The sequence below is a fragment of the Artibeus jamaicensis genome, unplaced genomic scaffold, assembly GCF_021234435.1.
Source record: "Artibeus jamaicensis isolate MK-2021 breed Jamaican fruit bat unplaced genomic scaffold, CSHL_Jam_final scaffold_1283, whole genome shotgun sequence".
NCBI lineage: Eukaryota > Metazoa > Chordata > Mammalia > Chiroptera > Phyllostomidae > Artibeus > Artibeus jamaicensis.
In genome coordinates, this window is record NW_026522028.1 from 9821634 (window position 1) to 9844888 (window position 23255).

The 23255-nt window shown below is 35.3% G+C and overlaps 1 pseudogene; it reads right to left on the reverse strand.

Annotated features, from left to right (window-relative positions):
- Positions 1-21648: 21648 nt before the first annotated feature.
- LOC119058903 (uncharacterized) lies at positions 21649-21825 on the reverse strand (annotated as a pseudogene).
- Positions 21826-23255: the final 1430 nt, after the last annotated feature.

A 23255-nucleotide genomic window follows, 5' to 3' on the forward strand; every position in this document is an offset into this window, starting at 1 on the left:
CTTTATTCCACCCATCCATCTGAAGCAGAGCACAGTACTCTCCTTATGCAAAAAAAAAAAGAAGAAGAAGCTTCATTTGAAGCACCTTTGTGAGGATAGAGAATGCACAGGGGATAAAGAGAGATCTTTGGTCTGGTAATTGAAGTCCCTATCTCTATTCTGAGAGTCTTACTTCTTGCTCTATTCTTTCAACCTCAAAAAACTGTTTTTAATATTGTATGTGAACTGGAATACATCAGTTTTGACTTCTCTTCTCCATTACTATTTTTGCTCTTCTGTGTGTATGTGGGGACAACAAGGCAGTGGATTTTCATTCCACAGCACTCAGAATGTACTCAGGTCAACAGATGAATTACTGCTTGAGAAATGCCAGTCATTTCTGTCAGTCAGTTGAGGAAGACATTTCCATTTTTTTCTCTCTCTCCTGCCAAGACTGTGTCTAGAATTACATGTATTTTTATTATTATAACCCTCAATCTTATTCATTATCTACTATATTCTTCTTAGTCCTCACCAGAAGTCAATTCTTCCTTGCCATTTGGTCATCTTAGTCAGCAATAGTAGGTATGGCTCCTGGAGGTGAGCTTTAGAGGAAGATATTTCATTATAACTACAGGGAAACCCCCTCCAGAAGTCCAGTACTCAAATGTGGAGGGTATGGACACTCCATTTTACCCTACAGGACAATCAAGAGGGAGAACCTTCTGACTGCTACTTCTGCTTCACAGAGTGGAACACCTAGCCAGACATTTCTTAAACTTGAGTTTTGAATAACCACATTTGCCTTGTTGAATTCAATATCTTAAGGCAAAATTTCTAAAGAAACAGATATAAAATTGTTTTTCCATCAGGGTCAATGGTCAAAGGGAACACTGAGGGGAAAGGGGGCCAAGGATTGCCTTACAAAAACTAGGAAGAGGAACAATTCAAAGGCACAAACAAGAAAACTGAGTAGGAAAAGGAAATCTTCAAAATGTCCTTGAATATGTTAATATTTCAAATTATTTTTCAGAGCATATAAAACCCTTCATTATCTAACATCAAATTATTTTTATGATAATTTCAGAGCACTGTGTTCTGCACTGGATATGCTTTGAGTCATATTTAACATGCACATTTATGCTTATCTGCACTGGCTAATATTGTTCCTTCTACCTGTAATTCTTTTCTCTATCTCCTTTTTCAGTCTTGTAAAACCATCTTTATATTTCAGCTCATATGAAGTACATATTGTTATTATCTTCTTTATAGATGTGGAAACCAAAGTTAATACAATTTGTGTTTTCATACCAATTTAATAGCAATTAACATTAAGTGTACAATGGCATAACGTAAAATGTTTGACTTAACAGACATATTTCTTGATGGAGAGCTGTGTTTAACAACCACTATAGAAAACAGTATGGAATTTTCTCAGAAAACTAAAAATCGACCTGCCTTTTGATGCAGCAATTCCACTGCTAGGATTATATCCTAAGAACCCTGAAATGCCAATCCAAAAGAACCTATGCACCCCAATGTTCATAGCAGCACAATTTACAATAGCCAAGTGTTGGAAGCAGCCTAGGTGCCCATCAGTAAATGAGTGGATAAAATTATTATAGTACATTTACACAGTGGAGTTATATGCAGCAGAAAGAAAGAAGGAGCTCCTACCCTTTGTGACAGCATGGATGGAACTGAAAAGCATTATACTAAGTTAAATATGCCAGGCGATGAAACACAAATACCATATGATCTCACCTTTAACAGGAACCTAAACAACAAAACAAACAAATAAGCAAAATATAACCAAAGACACTAAAATAGAGAACAGGCTGACAGTGACCAGAGGGGAGAAGGGAGGGAATTTCAGGTGAAAAAGGGAAGGGTTTGCAGGAACAATGATAAAGGACACATGGACAAAAACAGGGGAGGGGGTAGAAATGGGAGGGAGGTGGGGAAGGTTGGGGGTGGGCTGGGATAGAGGTAAAAGGCAGAAAACTGTACTTGAACAACCATTAAAAAAATAAAGTAAAATCAATGTTAATCATAGTTTGTGTATGGCTTCCTCTTAACTTCGCTCCACATCAGATTCTGTGGTACACAAAATAAGAATGATGAGGATGCTGATGAGAATGAGGATGAGTCTAAACTGGTTATCTTCCAAATTTGACAGCAGGAAAAAATAATCAGCTCTTCAGGCTTGGCAAAATCAATCTAAAGATACTCCAAATCCCAGGTACCATGGGCTTCTTCTTTTAGTGTAACAATCGTGCTGATGGATCTACCTATATTTGTTTTTGATCTTTGTCCTATTTTATCAAAAAGGAGCTAAAAATCAGAATAAATTATGCCCAGAAATGTGCCATGATTTAAAGAAATCCAAGCATTTCATGCATCCCAGAACTCCTATGGGGGGGAAAAATCCAAATAAAAGAAAACTGGCCATCATTCTAGAGCATGATAACAATAACAACAGTGATAAACAATGAAAGATAAGAAAGAAATAAAAGAACATGTTTTCCCTATTTATGAATTTTTTGTTTTTCATTTTTATTTAGTCTTGAAAAGAACCCTCTTTGAATTCCCTTGGAATATTTTTGAGAATGAACATCCTTTCCTATCATGATGAGCCAAACATAATTAAGAACAGTAAAACCCACAGAATGATTTAAAATAAGAAATAAATATTAGAGCTTGTCTCTTTAAACAATGACTTAATTTTTAAGTAAAATGGCAATATATAGATGAATTATGGTTTTAGTAAGATGAAACAGCGAATTTAAACAAAGATAGGCATACCACCCAAATAGAATCTCACCAATGAAAAATGTACCTGTTAAGTACATTTAATGAATTAATATTTACCCTATTTATTCTAAAGCAATCTCTTATTCTGTTTTTCCCCATCTAGGGTTAGATTTATGCTTTTGTATCATATTGACAAAGATTGACTAAATATTACTCCAGTGTAATTTTTCTGTGGCATTAATTATAAATGTCTCACTGGAATAATGTGAAAGCAAAAACTCATTTAAAAAGCAGATCACCTAGAGCGCATACTAATAAATTAAAATCAACACATGAGAAACCAACCTCTCTCTAACAAATAGAAATATCTTTCTTGGTCCATTTCATTCACATGTCACAAATTCATGGTCTATGGTTTAATTTCCATAATACATTAATATTGCTAATTTATTAAATACATTTAAACTCTTACAAATTATCCTGGGCCTTATAGTTCATCACATTTACAGCAGAACTGTTCAACAAATTGTAATTCAGTAATTAAGATAAAATGCTCATATGTTTGATGTAAACTAGTTAATTAAATCTGAAGTAGAAACAAAGACAAGAGATACACACATACATACACATGAGTACAAGTAAACCGGGAGGATATGAACAAGATCAGTGTATTGTATCACCATCAGTTTCCTGGTTGTGATATATTGCTATCATTTTGCTAGATGCTGCTGTTGGGGAAACTGGTTGAAGGATATACGGCTCTTCTTGTATTGTTTCTTACAGCTGTATGTGACTCTACAATAACCTGAAAATAAAATGTCTACATAGAATATACAAGAAAATATTTACCTTATATTTGACAAAAGAGAGAGAGAGAGAGAGAGAGAGAGAGAGTGCTTTGGGAAATGGGAGTTGAGGAGAATCAAAATAGAACTTAAAATCACTGACATATTGAGGCTGCATTCAGGAGCCAAGAGTGCTATAGATACTCCAATTAGACAGAAGACCTTGAAGCATAATTTTATTTTACCCTGGCATGAGGTTACTCTCTCTGGAGTCAGTAGTTTATATCTTTATATTTTAGGTATGCTTCTATGGGTTTATTGTGTGTGCTTTTGTTTCTTCTTAATTACCCTGAAATAAGATCAATCTTCAGATAACTTTAAACTACCCATATCGCTTCATGCTGCAATGGCCACGATTGGTGATAAAAATTATCAATGTTCATAATTGGGAATAATTTTATAATTATTTCATTTTTTCTTATTTTTCTGTTGTTTTTGTATTGTTGAAATTTTAATTGCTCCAATTAAAGTTATCAATTTTGTAAAGATATATATGCTCTCTACATTCATCTATGATTTTAATGTAATCTCAATACAAAATATCCAGATAATTCTATTATAGAAAGAATTCAACAACCTAAACCCAAAGTTCATGTAACAGTAGGGACAAACATGGGAAGTGTCAATAAATACTTTTAAAAAAACAATAAAAGGAACTAACATTATTTTAAACCAAAATATGAAATGAAGCTCATATACAATTGAAACAAGGTAGAATTGGTGGAGGAAGAAGTAAAAGTTGATGATGCAGAAGAGACAATCCAAAAAATAAAAGACTCATGTATAGATAACAATTCAAATTATGATAAAGATGAATATTAAATAAATACGAAAATGTATTAAAATAGTTTAAATGTTTGAAGAAAAATGATCAAATAAATACATTTTTTAAAATGTCAATAAGTAATGTAGAAGATATAGAAAATATGTATTTTATAAGATTGTGTGAAAAGCTGGCCTCCTTCAGGAAAACACAACCCAGAAATAGAAAAATGAGAGAAACAGAGATAGAGGTGTTGGGGGGACTAGAAATGGAGGGAGGGAGAAAGGAAGGAAAGAAGGAAAAAGAAAGAATGGTAGATTTCATGAAGTTAAACAGGTTTACCTTTATGAAAAAATATGAATAACAATGCACAAAAAAGATAAAATTAATGAAATTAAAGACAAAAATTACAAGAAAACATTTGTAACATAAACACGAAGCAAGTGGACACTGTGAAGAATTATTTGGCTTTGTCTCTCATCCTCTTTTTCTTCATGTTATCTGATGGCTTAATTTGGTTCATTAGTGCTGAATTTTTTAAAATTATTTTTCACTTGTTTTTTAAAAATTTTATTGATTATGCCATTACAGTTGTTCTATTTCCCCCCCTTCATTCCCTTCTACTCTGCACTCTCCTCCCTCACCATTCCCCCCTTTAGTGTATGACGACGTGTCTCAAGTTCTTTTTTTTAAGATTTATTTATTTATTTATTTATTTATTTATTTATTTATTTATTTATTTATAGAGGGGAAGGAGAGAGGGAGAGAAACATCAAAGTATGGTTGCCTTTCCTGCATCCCCTGCTGGAAACTGGCCTGCAGGGAAGCAGTCTGCAACCCAGGCATGTGCCCTGACTGGGAATTGAACCTCAATCCTTTGATTCACAGGCCCGCACTCTATCCACTGAGCTATACCAGCCAGGGCTCAAGTTCTTTAGATTATATATTTTCCATACTATTCCTGCCCTCCCCCTATCTATTTTCTACCTACCATCTATGCTTCTTATTTTCTGTACCTTCTGCCCCCTTCTCCTCCTCCCACTCCCCTGTTGCTAACTCTCCATGAGATATTCATTTCTATGGTTCCTCTCCTGATCTAGCTGTCCTCTTAATTTGCTTTTGTTTTAGGTGTGGTTGTTAATAACTGTGAGTTTGCTGTCCTTTCACTGTTCATCTTTTTTATCTTCTTTTTTTTAGGTAAGTCCATTTAACATTTCATATAATAAAGGCTTGGTGATGATGAACTCCTTGAATTTGATCTTATCTGAGAAGCACTTTATCTGCCCTTCCATTCTTTTTTTTAATTTATTTTTTAAAATTGATTATGCTGTTACAGTTGTTCTATTCCCCCCTTCATTCCCCTCCACCCTGCCCCCCATCCCCACCATTACCCCCCTTTGGTTTATGTCCATGTGTCTCAAGTCCTTTAGGTTCTATATTTCCCATGCTATTCTTCCCCCCCCCCATCTATTTTCTATCTACTGTCTATGCTACTTATTTTCTGTACCTTCTCCCCCCTTCTCCTCCTCCCACTCCCCTGTTGCTTACCCTCCTTGAGATCTTCATTTCTATGTTTCCACTCCTGAACTAGCTGTTCTTTTAGTTTGCTTTCGTTTTAGGTGTGGTTGTTAATAACTGTGAGCTTGCTGTCCTTTCACTGTTCATGTTTCTTTAACTTCTTTTTCTTAGATAAGTCCCTTTAACATTTCATATAATAAGGGCTTGGTGATGATGAACTCCTTGAATTTGATCTTATCTGAGAAGCACTTTATCTGTCCTTCCATTCTAAATGAAAGTTTTGCTGGATAGAGCAATCTTGGTTGTAGGTCTTTGGATTTCATGACTTGGAATACCTCTTTCCAGCCCCTTCTTGCCTGTAAGGTCTCTTTTGAGAAATCTGCTGACAGTCTGATGGGGACTCCTTTGTAGGTGATTGTCCCCTTAGCTCTTGCTGCTTCTAGGATTCTCTCCTTCATTTTAATTTTGGCTAATGTAATTATGATGTGCCTTGGTGTGTTTCTTCTTGAGTCCAACTTTTTTGGTACTCTCTGAGCTTCTTGGATTTCTTGGAAGTCTATTTCCTTTGCCAGATTGGGGAAATTTTCTTTTATTATTTGTTCAAATAATTTTTCCACTGGTGGTTGTGTCTTTCCCCCTTCTGGTACCCCTATAATTCGGATATTGGAGCGTTTAAAGATGTCCTGGAGGTTCCTAAGACTCTCCTCATTTCTTTGAATTCTTGCTCCTTGACTCTTTTCTGTTTGGCCATTATTTGCTTTCTTCTGGTCCACTCCATTGATTTGAGTCCCAGTTTCCTTTTCATCGCTATGGGTTTCCTGTGGAATTCCATTCATTTCCATTAGTTTAGCCTTCATATGTTTCTCTAATTTGTGGCTATAATCAACCAGATCTGTGAGGATCCTGATGACCAGTGTTTTAAACTGTGCGTCTGAGGGTTTTGCTATTTCTTCGTCGCTTAGATTTATCTCTGGGGCTTTGAGGTCTTCCTGCGACATTTTTGGTCTGTTTTGGCCCTTTAAATGTGAGAAGCGGTGCCTTGGACTCCCAGGCTGCTGGGTTGTGACTCTGTATGTGGGGGTGTGGTCAGAGCTGGGAAATGGCAGCGCCCTTTACTGCCGCAAGCCACGGGGACCGCCGGCCCCGGTCCGACCGCCCACTCCCTCGCCTGTCCGCTCGCCCACAAATAGGCAACCGCAGTCAACACGCAGCACCGCCTCCCCACTGTCTCCTCAGCAGTCGCTCACCCGGTGGGTTGCTCGGTCGCTCACTAGGTCCAATCCTGCGTTTGGAACCCGTGCGTCTGGATTCTCGCGTCTGGATTCCGCGCCCGGTCCGACGGAGCCCTCCTGTGCAATCCCTCACCAGACGCCGGTTTCGCCCCTTACCGGTCGGGCTGAAGAATTTGTTGTTAACGGACTTCCGAAAAGTTCAATTTTCCGTGTTCTGGTTGTGTTTTCTGATGCTAACATTTAGTTGTCCCTAAACTTGGTTGTGTGAGAAGGCACGGCACATCCACCTATACCTCCATCTTGGCGGAAGTCCTGCCCTTCCATTCTAAATGAAAGTTTGCTGGATAGATCAATCTTGGATGTAGGTCTTTGGATTTCATGACTTGGAATACTTCTTTCCAGCCTCTTCTTGCCTGTAAGGTCTCTTTTGAGAAATCTGCTGACAGTCTGATGGGGACTCCTTTGTAGGTGACTGTCCCCTTAGCTCTTGCTGCTTCTTGGATTCTCTCCTTCGTTTTAATCTTGGCTAATGTAATGATGATGTGCCTTGGTGTGTTTCTTCTTGGGTCCAACTTCTTTGGGACTCTGTGAGCTTCCTGGATTTCCTGGAAGTCTATTTCCTTTGCCAGATTGGGGAAATTCTCCTTTATTATTTGTTCAAATAAGTTTTGACTGGTGGCTGTTTCTTTCCCTCTTCTGGTACCTCTATAATTCGGATGTTGGAGCGTTTAAAGATGTCCTGGAGATTCCTAAGCCTCTCCTCATTTGTTTGAATTCTTGTTTCTTCATATTTTTCTGTTTGGTCATTTTTTTCTTCCTTCTGATCCACTCCCTTGATTTGAGTCCCAGTTTCCTTTCCATCACCATTTCTTTCCTGTGCATTTCCCTTCATTTCAATTAGTTTCACCTTCATATGTTCCTCTAATTTGTGACTAAAATCAACCAGTTCTGTGAGTATCCTGGTGACCAGTGTTTTGAACTGTGCATCTGAAAGTTTGGGTATTTCTTCGTTGCTTAGAGTTATGGGCTCTGGGAGTTTGAGTTCTTCTTGAGCCATGTTTGCTCTGTTTGCACCTTTATGTATGAGGAGCGGAGCCTTAGGTGTTCACCAGGGTGGGCCACCCAGGTCACTGGTTTGTGATGCTGTATGTGGGGGCAGGGTCAGAGGGGGGCAATAGTCGTCCCCTCTGCTGCTTCCCCGGTGGGGCCTGCACCTTCTGTCTCACTGCTCACTCCTTTGCTAGTTTATCTGCGCACGAATGTGTGACCGAGGTCAGCCTGCTGCCTTGTGCCCTCACTGGGACGGCCTGTTGCAGCCCCACACCTGGGGATTCGCCAACCACTTACTGCTTGCCTAGGTCCATCTGGCCGTATTTTCCTGCACAACCCTGCTCTGTCATCCACTGGCTCCGCCCCTCTTACCGGTCTAGCTGAAGGGTTCCTTGCTGTTGGACTTTGGTAATTTAATTTTCTGTGTTATGGCTGCGTATTTGTTTTACTAAAAATTTGTTGTCTTTAAACTTGGTTGTGCAAGAAGACACAATGTTTCCATCTATGCCTCCATCTTGGCGGAAGTCCCTCCATTAGTGCTGAATTTTATTTTTGCGCATTATAAGTATTTTCTATTGAGAATTTATGGTATTTTCACTACAAATAGCGAGCATATTTTCAACATATATTTAAACTTAATTCTATTTATGAGGGCTTTTAATACAGGCCAATTTCTTTTAAAAGTACATTTCTCTTTCTTTTTTGCTTTTATACTGATTTATGTATTAAGGTTGCTTTTATTTTTTCCCAAGAATTAAGCTACTTGCATAATCCATAGTTTTAAATGAAGGGTATCAGGAACTAAAAAGATGTATTTTCTGGTTTTAAAAGCAGGTAGGAAAAAAACACATCTTAAGTAAAATATAATGTTATGTAATAAATGGTAATAATTAAATGATCAAACAACTATAAAAATAGACAAAATACACATACTTAAAAGGTAAAACAGTCTCAAACATTTTTGTTGAAATTTTAAATTTACTAAAACAATAAAACAAGACATGGTTGGTACCAATACATGGTTGGTACCAGTATTTTTGGCAATGTAGATTATAACAGAGTTTTACCAAATTGAACACTAACCTCTTATACAATTTGACTATATAAAACTACAGCAAACATTTTTTAAAAGATTTTATTTATTTATCTTTAGAGGGGAAGGGAAGGAGAGAGGGAGAGAAACATCAATGTATGGTTGCCTTTCATGCGTCCCCTGCTGGGAACTGGCCTGCAGGGAACCTGCCTGCAACCCCAGTATGTTCCCTGACTGGGATCGAACCGTGATTGTCTGGTTCGCAGGCCTGAGCTCAATCCACTGAGCTACACCAGCCAGGGCAGCAAACATTTTTTTAATAATAAATGCTTGAGGTGCACTTTGGGGGCACTAAAAAGTAAAGATTTCTGAATCAGTGACAGACTCTTCCTTCAGCATACAAAATGCTGAGTAAATATCTTTTCCCTCTAGCTTTATTGAGATATAATTGAGCTATAACATATGTAAGTTTAAAATATGCAATTTAATGATTACACACATGTATATATTACAAAATAATTACCACAGTAAGGTCAGTTAACATCCCCACCCCTCACATAATTACAATTTTGTGTGTATGCGTGTGTTAACATTTAAGATCTACTTTCTTGACAACTTTCAACTATATAATTCAGTATTGATCATTATAGTCGCCATGCTGTGCATTAGATCCCAGAACTTATTTGTCTTAATAACTGGGATTTTGTACCCTTTGGCTGACATCACCCCATTTCAGATACCTCCCAGCCCCTGACAAGCACCATCTACTCTATATTTCTATGAGTTAGGCTTTTTAAGACTCTCCTTATAATTGAGAACATACAGTAGTTGTTTTTGTTTTAAACCTTTGTTCTTGTATTAGAGAAAACTATTTGTGTAAAATTATGTACTCCCATGTACATTTCTTTTTAACTCTTAATTTCCAAGTTGCAATATTAAAATACTGTCAAAAGAGACAATTTGTAGTGAATTGTAAGTGGTGATATTGCTGTATCACATTTTAGGTAGTTCCAATGAACTACAAATAACTTACTATCTTGTTATCTATTATCACTGCTTAAACATCAATGGACAGTTCTTTTTTAATCATTGGAAATGCTACTTACTATTTTTTAAATTGGAATTAGCCTTTTTATTTCATTTCTCCAATCAGATCATTCTAATGTAATGTATTTTTTGCTTATAATTATTTTATTTACTACCCTATCATATTTCAACGACTAATATGTATATATTTTGAAGTATTATATTTTAAGATTTTCTATAAAGCTTTACATTTAATTTTTGGGTAGAGTGTAATCATGATTTTAATTAATATGTAATTGATCAGAAGAATATAAATATGACAAAATTTTGAGAAATTATCACCAACCATAAAAATAATTTATTAAAATTTTTGTCTCTTAATGAGATTAATGGAGATTTCCTTTTCTTGTTTGTAATTTATGTAATCCTGAATAGATATTAATTATGGCTAGGATGAACCAGGGTTGATTTTTATCCTCATTTTAAGATTTTGTAATAGTGTTGACAAACATTATTCAGATGAAAGAACCAGAAATTTGGTTTTAGCAATTCAATTCTTTGAACCCCTGTTATATGCAAAACTAACCAAATAATCTACCAGCAAATAGTATTTTAATGATCTATTAGCTGACAACTTGATTCCCCTTTAAATTCCTTGGAAATCACTTGCTTCACAAAATTATTTGCTATCTAGTAATTAGAGTCATTCACTTTCCCAAAATCAAGATGATTATATCATAGATCAATTGTCCCTGTGTTTGCTATCCTGGAGGTTTTTACCACCTGGGGCAATGTTTAGGGGAAAAGTGGAAGTTTTCATTCTTTCACAAGGACCAAAGGAGTTTGTAAAAGGGAAAGAAGGAAAAAAGAATCAACATCTCTGTAACATGTATACCCTTCTTAGGAAGATCCATTTTAGAAAAGACTATTGAAGGACCTGAATATGAATATTTTTGTACAATCCATGCTGTGTATCATAGGGAAGTTTTTGTATGAGCCAAATGTGTACATGTTCTAGATTGAACACCTCTAAGTCAAAATAGCATTTATTGTTTATTGTTTATTTGACCAGAAGGTCAAACTGTGGCAGTCTTTGGGTTGACTCTCGTTCCACATTGTCTCTGGGACCCACACTCCTTCAGTTCATTACTGATAGAAATTGTATGGCTACAAGTAGCTCCAAGCATCATAGTCTTAAGGTCACACATCGAAGGAGAAAACAAAGGAGGAATGATTATACTTTTTCAGAGAGAAACAACATTCCCAGAGGCCCTACGGTAGGTAGTGCACTTACCACATAGGATGCATATGCTCACACTTAGACCAGTCAAAGGCAAAAGAAACAGAATTGCCAAAGCCATAATATATCAATCGCAATCCAGGCACTAATTAGCTGGGGCTATATACATTAGCACTCTCCAAAAAATCAATATTAGGCTCTCTTATATTAGGCTATTGGATAACCATTATACTTTTCTGGGTAATCCCAGAACTGAGGGTTTTGGGTTAGACAGACCTGGGGAGAAAGCATGTGAATAATTCACTGTCTGCAAATCAATGATTCTGGAGGCAGCAAAGAAATTTTCTAGCTTACTTCCATAATATGTACAACTTGAAACAGACTCACTCCCCCAAGATTTCTCAGCATGTAGTAGATAATTGCGAAAATAAATTCCAAACCCGTAATGATTTCATTTTTGAAATATAGCCTGATATAATTTTATCACACAAATCCCTTGTATAAATGAGAGAATTTAAAATTGAGGCATCTATGAATGTAGAATTTTATATGTTTAAACTATAAAAAATACATTAGAATTACTTTATAGCTCCCCAGTAGGACTTAGAGTAGCAGAATTATCTTTCCATGTTATACAAACTATGTCCCTAAAATGATAAGATCAACTCCCCAAATGCATGCTGAAATCTGTTTTCCTATTTGAAATCTATCTTATTGTTTGATAGTAGTACCTCATGTGAGGAATCTTTGAGTATATTGTACCATTCAGTGGAAATAACTATATTTTAAATATAATAAAAATCACTCTTAAAATTATTTTTAGATACAGTGTATTAATAGATAAGGATGGATGAATAGTTGGATAGGTAGGTAGGTAGATAGATAGACAGAGACCATTTCTCACTGGAATACAGGGCTGCTGAACAGAAAACCTCTAAGGAGGTTATCTAAATTGTAAATCATGCGTGTTGACAATACCAATAGGAAAAACTGGTGAATGAAATAATAGATAGTAAAATTATCTCTAAATCCATTTATCTACTATATGTAATGCACTATAATATGTATATATATTAATTAGAGTATCGTAGAAGCTCCTTATGAATTAAGTCTAACTATCCTCATTTTTGCATATGAGTAAAATAAGCTTCAACAATGTTTAAAGTATTTTTCCAAGTATGCATAGCAAACCAATAATAGGGCTTAGATTTAAACAAAGGTCTATATGAACCTTAAGTGTGTGGCACTAAACCATTGTGTCTGCACCATTTTATGAGACAAGAAATTCGTCTGTTTTTGGAAAATGACCCTGAATCATTCTACTGATGTTATGTTATGTTAGGTATGGTCAGTAATAACATAAATCTGAGCAAATGAAGGAAGAAACTGGACTGGCAATGATGGATCCAAGAGTCAATCCGTGGGTCCTCCTGCCAAAGTATCTCCTGTCCTATACCTAGGAGGTTGGTCACTTTTGTATTAGTCCCATGTATTTCAGGATAGAAAAATCAGAAAGTAAACCATAAATGGAGGTTCTTCCAAAATTCAGTTTGTAAATTGCAACCATCATCTGCATTTCACAGAACCAGAGTACACTATTCTTAGCTCTATGGTAGGTAGATTTGACTAAATTTATGCTTTTTTTTTGGTCAAAGGACCTCATAGTGGCATTACTTCCAGTGATCCATCACAAACAGAATGAGTGAGGTATTTCTTACACATTAGTAAAGGGGAGTATGTGGTTAGTTATATAATTAAAAGCTGTATTGTGTGAGAAAGAAAAGAGTTTATGCTGCATTCTCTGTGTTTTCATACTGCAGTAGCAAATTTGGAAATCTAACATCATTTAAAGTTTAAACATTCTTGGCCATATTTGCCACTGGGACTTTTTTCACTGGCCATATTTTATCCTCTGGCCTCAGAATCCAACTCTCATCCAAGTTCCTTCCCTCTCCTTTGTCTTTTTAGCTCCTCATTCTTTCCCCTTGGCCACTTTATGTTCTCTGTGGCTGACTAATCAGAGCCAATATGTCTCCTCCTCCTCGTGGTTAGTAGTTTCACTGAGTTGTAATTTACAGAATACAATACCCACTCACTGTAAATATACAATTCAGTGATTTTTAGTAAATTTTTGGACTTGTGCAACCATCACTCTAATCCAATTTAAATCTTTTCATCACCATGGAAAGATCCTTCATGCCTATTTGCAGTTAATCCCCATTCTAACCTCCAGTCCAAGACAGCCACTAATGTGCTTTCTGTTTATATAACTGAGTTTTCTAGACACTTCTTAAAATAGATTTATGTGACATAGAGTATCTTGAATCTGGCTTCTTTCACTAGTCCTGTTTTTAAGGTTCTTACACTTTGTAGCATGCTTCACCAGTGTATTGCTTTTGACTGGCAGTATTCCATTATATAAAAGAGCATATTTTGTTTATTCACTCACCAATTTTCAGACGTTTGGATATTTACCATTTGGAGCCATTTTGAATAATTTTGCATGACAATTTATGTGCAAGTCTTTCTGAGAACAATGTGTTTTCATTTCTCTTTGATGGATACCTAGGACCAGAATTATCGGGTTGTATGAAAAATTTATGATAAACTTTTAAAGAAGTACCAACATGTTTTCAAAATGGCATATTCTTGTCAGCAGTGTATTAGGGCTCTAGAGTCTCCACATTGTTGCCCAAACTTTGAGTTTTCATAATGGTGTGGTTTGAAGCACAAAGGTGCAATACATCAGTCTCTTTTGTATGTGTGTGGATCTTGCTCTTGGTGTCATATCTAAGAACTCTTTGCCTAACTGGAGTTCATAAAGATATTTTTTATGTTGTTCTCTAGAACTTTTATAGTTTGGGCTCTTATATTTAAATTAATTATCCATTTGAGATAATTTTTGTGCGTTTTGTAAAGTAAGAGGCTAAATTTATCTTTTGCATCTGTGGATAACCAATTATATTATAATTGCCTTATAATGTGGGTATCCAATTATCGCAGTAAGGTTGTCAAAAAGACCATCTTTTCTGAGCTATATTACCTTGACCTTTTTGTCCATAATGGATTGGCCATGGATCTGGCCCAGCACCTATTGTATATGCCTGTCTGAATGACAGTACCATATTGCCTTGATTACTGTGGCTTATTAAGTTTGAAACAGGAACTTTGTTCTTTGTTTTAAAGATTATTTTAGTTACTCTGGATATGTGCATTTCCATATAAATTTTAGGATCAGCTTGTCAATTTCTACCCCCCAAGAAAATCCTGCTGGTGTTTTGATAAAGATAGTGTTGAACCTATAGATAAAACTGGGAAGAATCACCATTGTAATACTATTGTGTTTTCCAATCCATGACTAGAGCAAACATTTTAGTAAGGAAGAGCTAGTGCATTCACTACAACAAGCAAAAAGGGTTGGCATTAGATGCATAGTCTATCCATTCTACCAATGTTAAATCTAATTAGAGTGAGCAGCTTGCTAGAAGAAGACTGAGAAGGTTTTTTCTGATTGTTTTGATTTTTCTCAGCTAGATTAATAATAAGGCTATCACCTGAGAAATAGAATGAGGGGTTATATTTAATAAGTTGTGAAAACATCTTTATGGGGTGGGAAGATGAATTTACTAAGGAATTAGGAGAGAACTATGAGACTATTGAGAGTACTCTATTACTGCTTTGGAGAAGCCTGTGATAGTTGACATAAGAATTGGTTCATGCTAGCTTGCTAGGCATATATTCCCTGTCACCCCTGTCATCCTAGGCAATAGCCAGCACAAACAAAGCCAGCAGCCACCACCATACATGTGAGTAAGTCCAGGCAACTTCAGTTGCATGAATGAACCCTGATGAGACCAGCAGAAGGCAGGCTAAATTACTGACCCACGAAGTTGTGAGCTAAAATGTCTTACTTTAAAGTTTTGAGATTTGTTTCTCAGGCTGATTATTAATCAGTAAAACACAGTACATACTTACTAGGAGTCAAACGTTATCTTGACAATTTTACATTTAGTAGCTATTTCAGGATAACCACTTTATCCCAGTGTACTAGGACCTGTCTGGTTTTAGCACTGGAAGGTGCACATTCTAAGAAAACTCTTCAATCCTGGGCAAGCCAGGACAGTTGGTCACTATATATTTAGTTCTCATTCTGTTTCCTATTTCTATCTTGTCTGTTGTAAGTATGAGAAACCTGTGTAAAGATTTTATATAGGAGGAATCATTTGATATACCCCTTCTATTATCATCTGAGTGATCTTGGGCAATTTAGTTAAGCTTAGAGTCTTAATTGCCTTGTCTGTATAATGGAGATAGTGGTATTTTGTACTCAGAGGGTTAAGGGGAAAATTAATTGAGTTAGGAGTGCTTAGAAGAATTCTTGGTTCTTTATCAGTTGACTGTAATCAAACTAAAAGGACAGCTAGATCAGGAGTGGAAACATAGAAATGAAGATCTCAAGGAGGGTTAGCAACAGGGGAGTGGGAGGAGGAGAAGGGGGGCGAAGGTACAGAATATAAGTAGCATAGATGGTAGATAGAAAATAGATGGTGGGCAAGAATAGTATGGGAAATATAGAATCTAAAGAACTTAAGACACGTGGTCATAAACTAAAGGGGGGTAATGGTGGGGATGGGGGGTAGGGTGGAGGGGAAATGAAGGGGGGAATAGAACAACTGTAATGGCATAATCAATAAAAAAATTAAATTAAATTTAAAAATTATAACTAAGTTGTGGTCAAAAGTCTCTGTATTGATAAAGAATGGGGAAATTTGAAGGTGGTATTGCTTTCAATACTATGGGTGCTACTTTCAACAACAAAGCATATAAATGATCATTTGCTGGCTGTGATATTTTAGCTTTAGTTGAAATTTATTTTTTTAGATCTCTGCTACTATTAAATTTAGGAGGAGAAGAGAATGCTTTGGTTCAATGCTTGATAAGCCTGTCTTAGAGAATGCATATAGCACTGCTTTTTCATGTATGCCTGCTAAGTAGAAGTTATGAATTTAAAAAATAAGATTTAGTCATAATCATAGTAACTCATCTACTATGGATTACAAATTAAACTTTTCAACAAAGTAATATAATTATTTTGGGTAGGAGTTATCAGCATTTGAATATTTTGAACACATCTTTCAAAGCAGATAATAAAACAGATTTCAGCCCCCAAAAATCATGAAGTCCAAATTACTTTATAAAAGAATAGTAAATGTAAACTTTATCATGTTACTGATATCCTTTAAATAGAATCATAATTAAAATCTGTCTTGTGGAAGAACTATTTCACTACATTCATAATATTAGCCTACTGATTATATGTGTTTGACTTGCTCAAAGAACATGACCTGAAAGCCGCAAAATAAAATGGGACTAATGTTTCTAGTTAACTGGGTTCCAGGGGAGAAAAATGAGAAAAAAATGGTATTACAGAAAAATAAAAGTGATATAACAAATTTTGGGAAGCAAATTCAGGTTAGCAATTTGTAGAGGAAGAAGCATGGTAGAATTATGTAATAATCATTATATCTATTGTCCATTATTCCATAGATTTGGAGAACCCTAAAATAATATAGTGGTTAATTGTTCTGATCTTTACCTAGTTTTCCTGGAACCAGTAGTTCTGGGAAATAACAGAAGCATGAATAATTTTTTATCCACATTGAGGAGAGAATGCCTTTTCTACTCATGATGGGGATAAAAATGTAAGGTTTATATTTGATAGGTCTATATAGGCCTGGTTTAGAACCATTAGTCAAAGAATAAGAATTTGAATATGTATGTGCACGTGAGTGTGTGTGTGTATGTATGGTGGTGGTGGGGAGAGGAGAGTTGCCGCTGAATTCATGATTGTTTCTGGCAACATTGAACAGTTTGCCTCACATCTCTGGACAGCTTCAATGTGATACAAACATTTTTCGCCTTGCTTAGCTTCAGTAGATTGCCCACAATGATCAGTTCTCTCTCTCCAAATAAGTTTGGTATTATGGCATGGCAAGGTATACTCTTCTCTAAGCTTTTCTGATTTTGATTTCCCTTCTGCATAGTTTACCTTGTGTTTCTTGACTCCCTTTGGAATATTAGTTTTTGCTTTGTCTATTCTTTTTCTAAAATGCATTAACAGGGTATGATGGGTTGCAAATGAAAAAATCTCTATAAATAGACATAAAAGAACGTGCTCCTTAAATCTCTTCTTAATGAATAAGATATTTAGCCTATTGTTTCAAAGATTCTTGAAAATATATTATTTTGATCTGTTTGATGACAAATAATATTTCTATAAATAAAACAAAATTATTACCTAGATAACTACCTGTATAACCAGTTTGTTGACACTAATAAATCATAACGTTTTTTCTGACAATGAAAGAAACAGTCATTTTGAAAACCTAACAAAATTTTATATACAATAAAGATAAAAATAATTTAATTTTCATCTCATCCTCTTTCTTCTATGCATTTTCATTTCTGTGTATTTTGCCACAAAATTAGAATCCCATTACATGTACTGATTAATGACATAGATTTTTCAGTTTATATAAGCATTTTCTAATGTTATATAAAATATTTTTCTGATATTATTATTATCATAGTGCTTCATAGTGATAATAAAAACCACAATATACTGAGTGCCAGTTTCTAATCTAAGTAGTTTAAAGGCATCTTTCAATGATCTGCACCGTAATAATTTGGGGTGGGTATATTATCTTCATTTTAGCGATAAGAAAACTTAAAGGAGTAAGTAACTTGCTCCTGGCCTTACCAATAATACATAATAGAGCACTAAGTCAACTACTAGTATTATGGTTTATAAAACATGCAATTATTTATACTTTATTTTGCTGCTTTCTGATAATATTCAGTTCAATGGATGAAGAATAATTTATTCTACCAGTCCTCTCTTATTGGATAATTAGTGGTATTTCAAAATATTCAGTATTACAATTTTCCTTACATTGAACATTCTTTTGAAAGCACTCATATTCACAACTCTGTTTTTTCCTTTAAGAGAAATGCCTAGAAATGTAATTATTAGGTTAAGGCTCTGAGTAGTGTTAAAACTTGGGATATACAGTATTGTCAAACTGCACTAAAAAAAGGTGGGTTTTTACTTTCAGCTAAATAGTATTTCATTAGCAATGTTTTATTTGAAAGATTTCTTTGTAAATGTTCTTTTAAACTTTGTTAAGATGATAGATATGTATACACATGATCATTCATCATTTCATTATCACAATTCTGGTATGATATAATTAGGTATAGGTCTAGGTATAGATATATATTAACCCAGTATATGCAAAAAATTATATCCTATTATTTACATTATAGCATATTTCTTTCATCGCTATTAAACTTTGTTGACGATAGTTGTTCTTTCTAATTTCTCATTCATATACTCTGTCTTTAAAAAAATAATGCATCTACCTTTTCATAACAAATTTCTAAAATAAAGTCTTTTTTTGAATCATAATCGATGTTTAGAGGCATTCTTTTATTTTATAATATTATAAAATTAACACAGCAAATAACCTCCCAGAATAAAGCAAACATGTCCATCATGGGTGGTTGTGTACATGTAAATAACTTCTGGTCACCTGGATATAATGAAAATATTATGTGGTAGGCTCTGAGAATTTTTCTTTGGCGACTCATTTCTGTGGTGTGACTTTCAGATCCATTCTCAAAACTACCATTGAATAGTCAACTTTTGCTCAGAATTTAAGTTGTCTACATTTTCTTCTCATGAATTTATGAATTGGCTGTGACAGCTCTATTTGAGGCTGCAGATTAGGCTCAATTATGCTTCATAGATCTATTATTCTGAGATCCAGGCTGAAGTAGCAGCAATCCCCTAGGGCATGCTTTTCTCAGGATGGGCATTAAAAACCAGAGAGAGTGAGAGAAATGCAAGAGTCTTCCTAAAGCCTCTGCTGAGAACTGGGATAGTGTTATGTTCACTTAATCAAAGTGAATGGGGTAAGGACATATACTCTCCCTGTTTTAATGGGCAACACTTCAGTGTCACATGACAGAGAGCTTGGATATACAACCCTATAACATGGAGAAAGAAAAGAATTGACAGCAATAATTCAGTCCACTACACTCAGATCGTGTTCTGTTTCTAAAACCTCCCAAGGACACTATGAGCCATTGAATTTCCTGTAGAAAAATTACATTCTCACTTTATCTTGAGTGGCTTCTACCCTCTGAAGATAAATCCTGACTGACGGTTTCCAGATTTCATTTTTTAATTCATCTACAATTTATTGGGTGCAACATTTCTACCACTAAATACATTCTACAGCTATATGTGAAGCAAAATGCTCTTTTTCTCTGTGTCTACAGGCTTTAAGTGGGATAGCCACCAAACCCAAGGTAGAATGTGCAATATCTTAACTTAAACAAGAATGGATGTATACTGAAATACAGTGTAGTTGCAGGCCACATTATGGATCCCAAAGTAATTAGAACCTATGTATGCCCAGGAAAGAATGAATCCAGTAAAGTAAAAAATCCAAATGAAAACTAAAGCCAGAGTGCTGTTCCAAATATGAACAACTAGTTAAGTACAGTGAACATGGTGAATGGAGATATCTTCAGAGTCATTAGTAGACCTGAGCTAGTCAGTAACAAGGGATATACTTACTGATAAATGTTGGCCTTCTGAGAGTGAGCAGAAAAACTGCTAAATGTTCTTTATGAAGAACATTTATAAATGATATATATGTTTATATTTATATACAGGGGTGGGCAAAAGTAGGTTAGTAATAATAAATACAATGATTAATAAATGATAATATGTGAATAGACTCTGGGCTTTGCATACTCACAACTGGAAATCTCCTTTTGTCCAGCCTTTCTTCTGTGTTGAGAAAAAATGAGTTTGTTTTCCAGAATTATTATTTATAATTACTTTTGCAAAAATCCTTGGATAGGTGGGCGATATTTAAAAAGAGGCAGAAAAAGGGGAGTGAAAGGAAGAACAAATTGAAATCACAGGGTAGAAGTAGATTCAATTCAATTCAGATTGTCATGTATTGGGGAAATAAAATTCAGAAGTTATTTTTTTCCACATTCAATTTAAAGAAAGTGATTTTCTCCTCCAAAATTTTTATTTTTCTTGTAACAACTTTATCTATTTTCTACATAGTATTAAATTTTCCCTTTATACTCACTGTTTACCCACTTCAAGAGAATTCAATGATTTCCAATCAAAGTTGCATGAGACTACTAAGCATAACTTGAAACAAAATATGAAATAACTTTAGAAATGAACCTCTGGCATATAGTTCAGCTCTAAAATACATACTGTATTTTTAGAAGCATATAGAAAAGATATAATAAGATTTTGTTCAGTTATACAAAAAATAGATGTTAGTGTCAGGTACATTTTATTAGTAGCTGATTCCACTGCAGCAATTATCTATAGGAAACTCAGCTTTGTTCTTTATGGTGATCCATATTTCCATGAATATTTCAAATGTAGTAGATTAAATTACTTCATTTAGGAAAAACAAATTCTGTATTTGCCCAATTGTGAAATATCAATATATCTTTGAAAACAAAAAAATGTACTGATTTTTGATATTTGCAGACTGAACTACATAGACAACAGAGTTCACCAATCACTAGGAAAGCTAGATGCTATGAGTACAGTGAAATTTGTGCTGGGGGGAAGAGACATACAGTGTCTCAGAAGTACTGAACACTATCAGGATCAGAGGACAAATAAAAAATGGTACTAGAGTCATGAAGAAACAGTCTAGGGTCATTAAATTCAGGTTCTAAGAGATCGAGTAGCAGGACTTACAGACATTAGGCTAAGAAAATAAGGACCATGAGCTGGAACTTAGGCATATTGTCTTGTATCAAAGGTAAAAATGAAAACTATTGATAAATGGTCAAAATCTAGAAACTAGATCTGAGTAGCAATCTTTACCCAGAGGTTCTAATAAATACATTTGACTCTGTAGCTCTTAAAGTGAATTTTTTAATTTTTATACATTTCAAGGAGGAGGTAGTCTCATTACATTAGAATTCCTTCCCAGACCCAGAACTGGTCACTAAGAATAAGTTACCTTTAGCCTATGAGTTAAAACAGGTAGTCAGGCTAGAGTTACAAACAAATGTAAAAGTGAGTGGTCAGCCAAGTCTGTACCCTATTCTCATGTTCTCTAGTTTGTATTTGTAACTGTTATGTCTATGCTCCTTGACTGTTAACTCAAATAGCAGTGTATACAATGGACTACAGTCCCAAACAAAAAGAAGGAATTCTTGCCAATTGCTAGGACAGGGATGGGCCTTGAGTGCAATATATTAAGTGAAGTAACTCATATCAAGAAAGAAAAATACTACACTTGATCTTAGCCAAAAGGCTGAGAAGCGATAGACAGAAAACTGTACTTGAAAAATAACTAAATAAATTTTTTAAATTTTATTCAGTTAATTTTCAAGTACAGTTTTTTGTCTATTTCTCCCAACCCAGCCTCCCCCGCCCCATGCTCCCCACCTCCCTCCCATTTCCACCCCCCTTAGTTCTCAGGAAGATAGCGACGGAGCAGGAAGGAGCAGATTCTAGCTCCTGTACTCGTGGGGTGAAAAGCCATAAATAATTTTTTTAAAAAAAAGAAAGACAAATACTGTATGATCTCACTTATTTGTGGAATTTTTAAAAACACACCAAGGTCATACGGAGAACAGGTTGATTGTTACCAGAAGGAAGGGGAATTGGGGGAGGGAGAGGGGTATCAAAAGATGCAAACTTCCAGTTATAAAATAAATAAGTCATGGGGGGCAATGTACAGCATTAGTAACTGTAGTTACTATATGCTGTATTGCATATTTGGAAGTTGATAAAGTCTTCATCACAAGAAAACAAAAAGGAAAGTATTTAAAACTATGTATGGTGATGGGTAGTAACTAGAATTATTGTGGTGATTATGTCTCAATGTATACATATATCAAATTATTGTGTTGTACACTCAAAACTAATATAATGTGATATTTAAATTATACCTCCATAAAGAGAGAAACATTTCCTTTTTCTTCTTGCTTAAATTGAAAGTAAGAATTCTTCCCTCAAATTACTGACACCCTCATAAGTGGTAGCTGTTTTCTTCCAATACTACCCTTATCTTTTGCCTACAAGTGGGGTTTCTTTTCATTGCTGCTTCCTGACAATTCTCCTTTTCTCTTCCTTAAAGTAGCCCAATATTTGAATGTCATGAGAATATAATACCCATTACTCCTTATTGTACCATCCACAGCTCCTTTGGCTCCTGCCTGTTATTTTACTGTGTTAGCTCCTGGTTCATTGACATTTTGGGGTATACTATTTTTGTTATATGAGGAAGGATAAAAAATTTCATAATTTATTTATAATAATTGTGTATTTATTCTTACATGTTAAAACTTTAGTCTCCTTCAAAGTACTCTCCATGTAATGCAATACACCTATGGAGACATTTTTTCCACTGCTCAAAACAGTTTTTGAATGGTTAATTTTGATGTCTTTTAGTGCTTCTGCTGTTTTTTGTTACACCTCTTCCACATTCCACATTGGCAAGATGTTTCTCTTTGAGGACTTTTTTTACCTGGAGGACCAAAAAAGAGTCCCTCAGGGTGAGATTGGGTGAATAGGGAGGGTGGGGCATGGGGGTCATGCCATTTTGTGTCAAAAACTGCTGAACACTCAGCGCAGAGTGGGCAGGTGTGCTAATAAATCTCCCATCATGAAATGGGAAAGTATGGAAAGAATCTTCAAAAAGAATTCACTGAGGCCAAATGCAGCCTCTCACAGCAAGGCCAGCAGGTACAC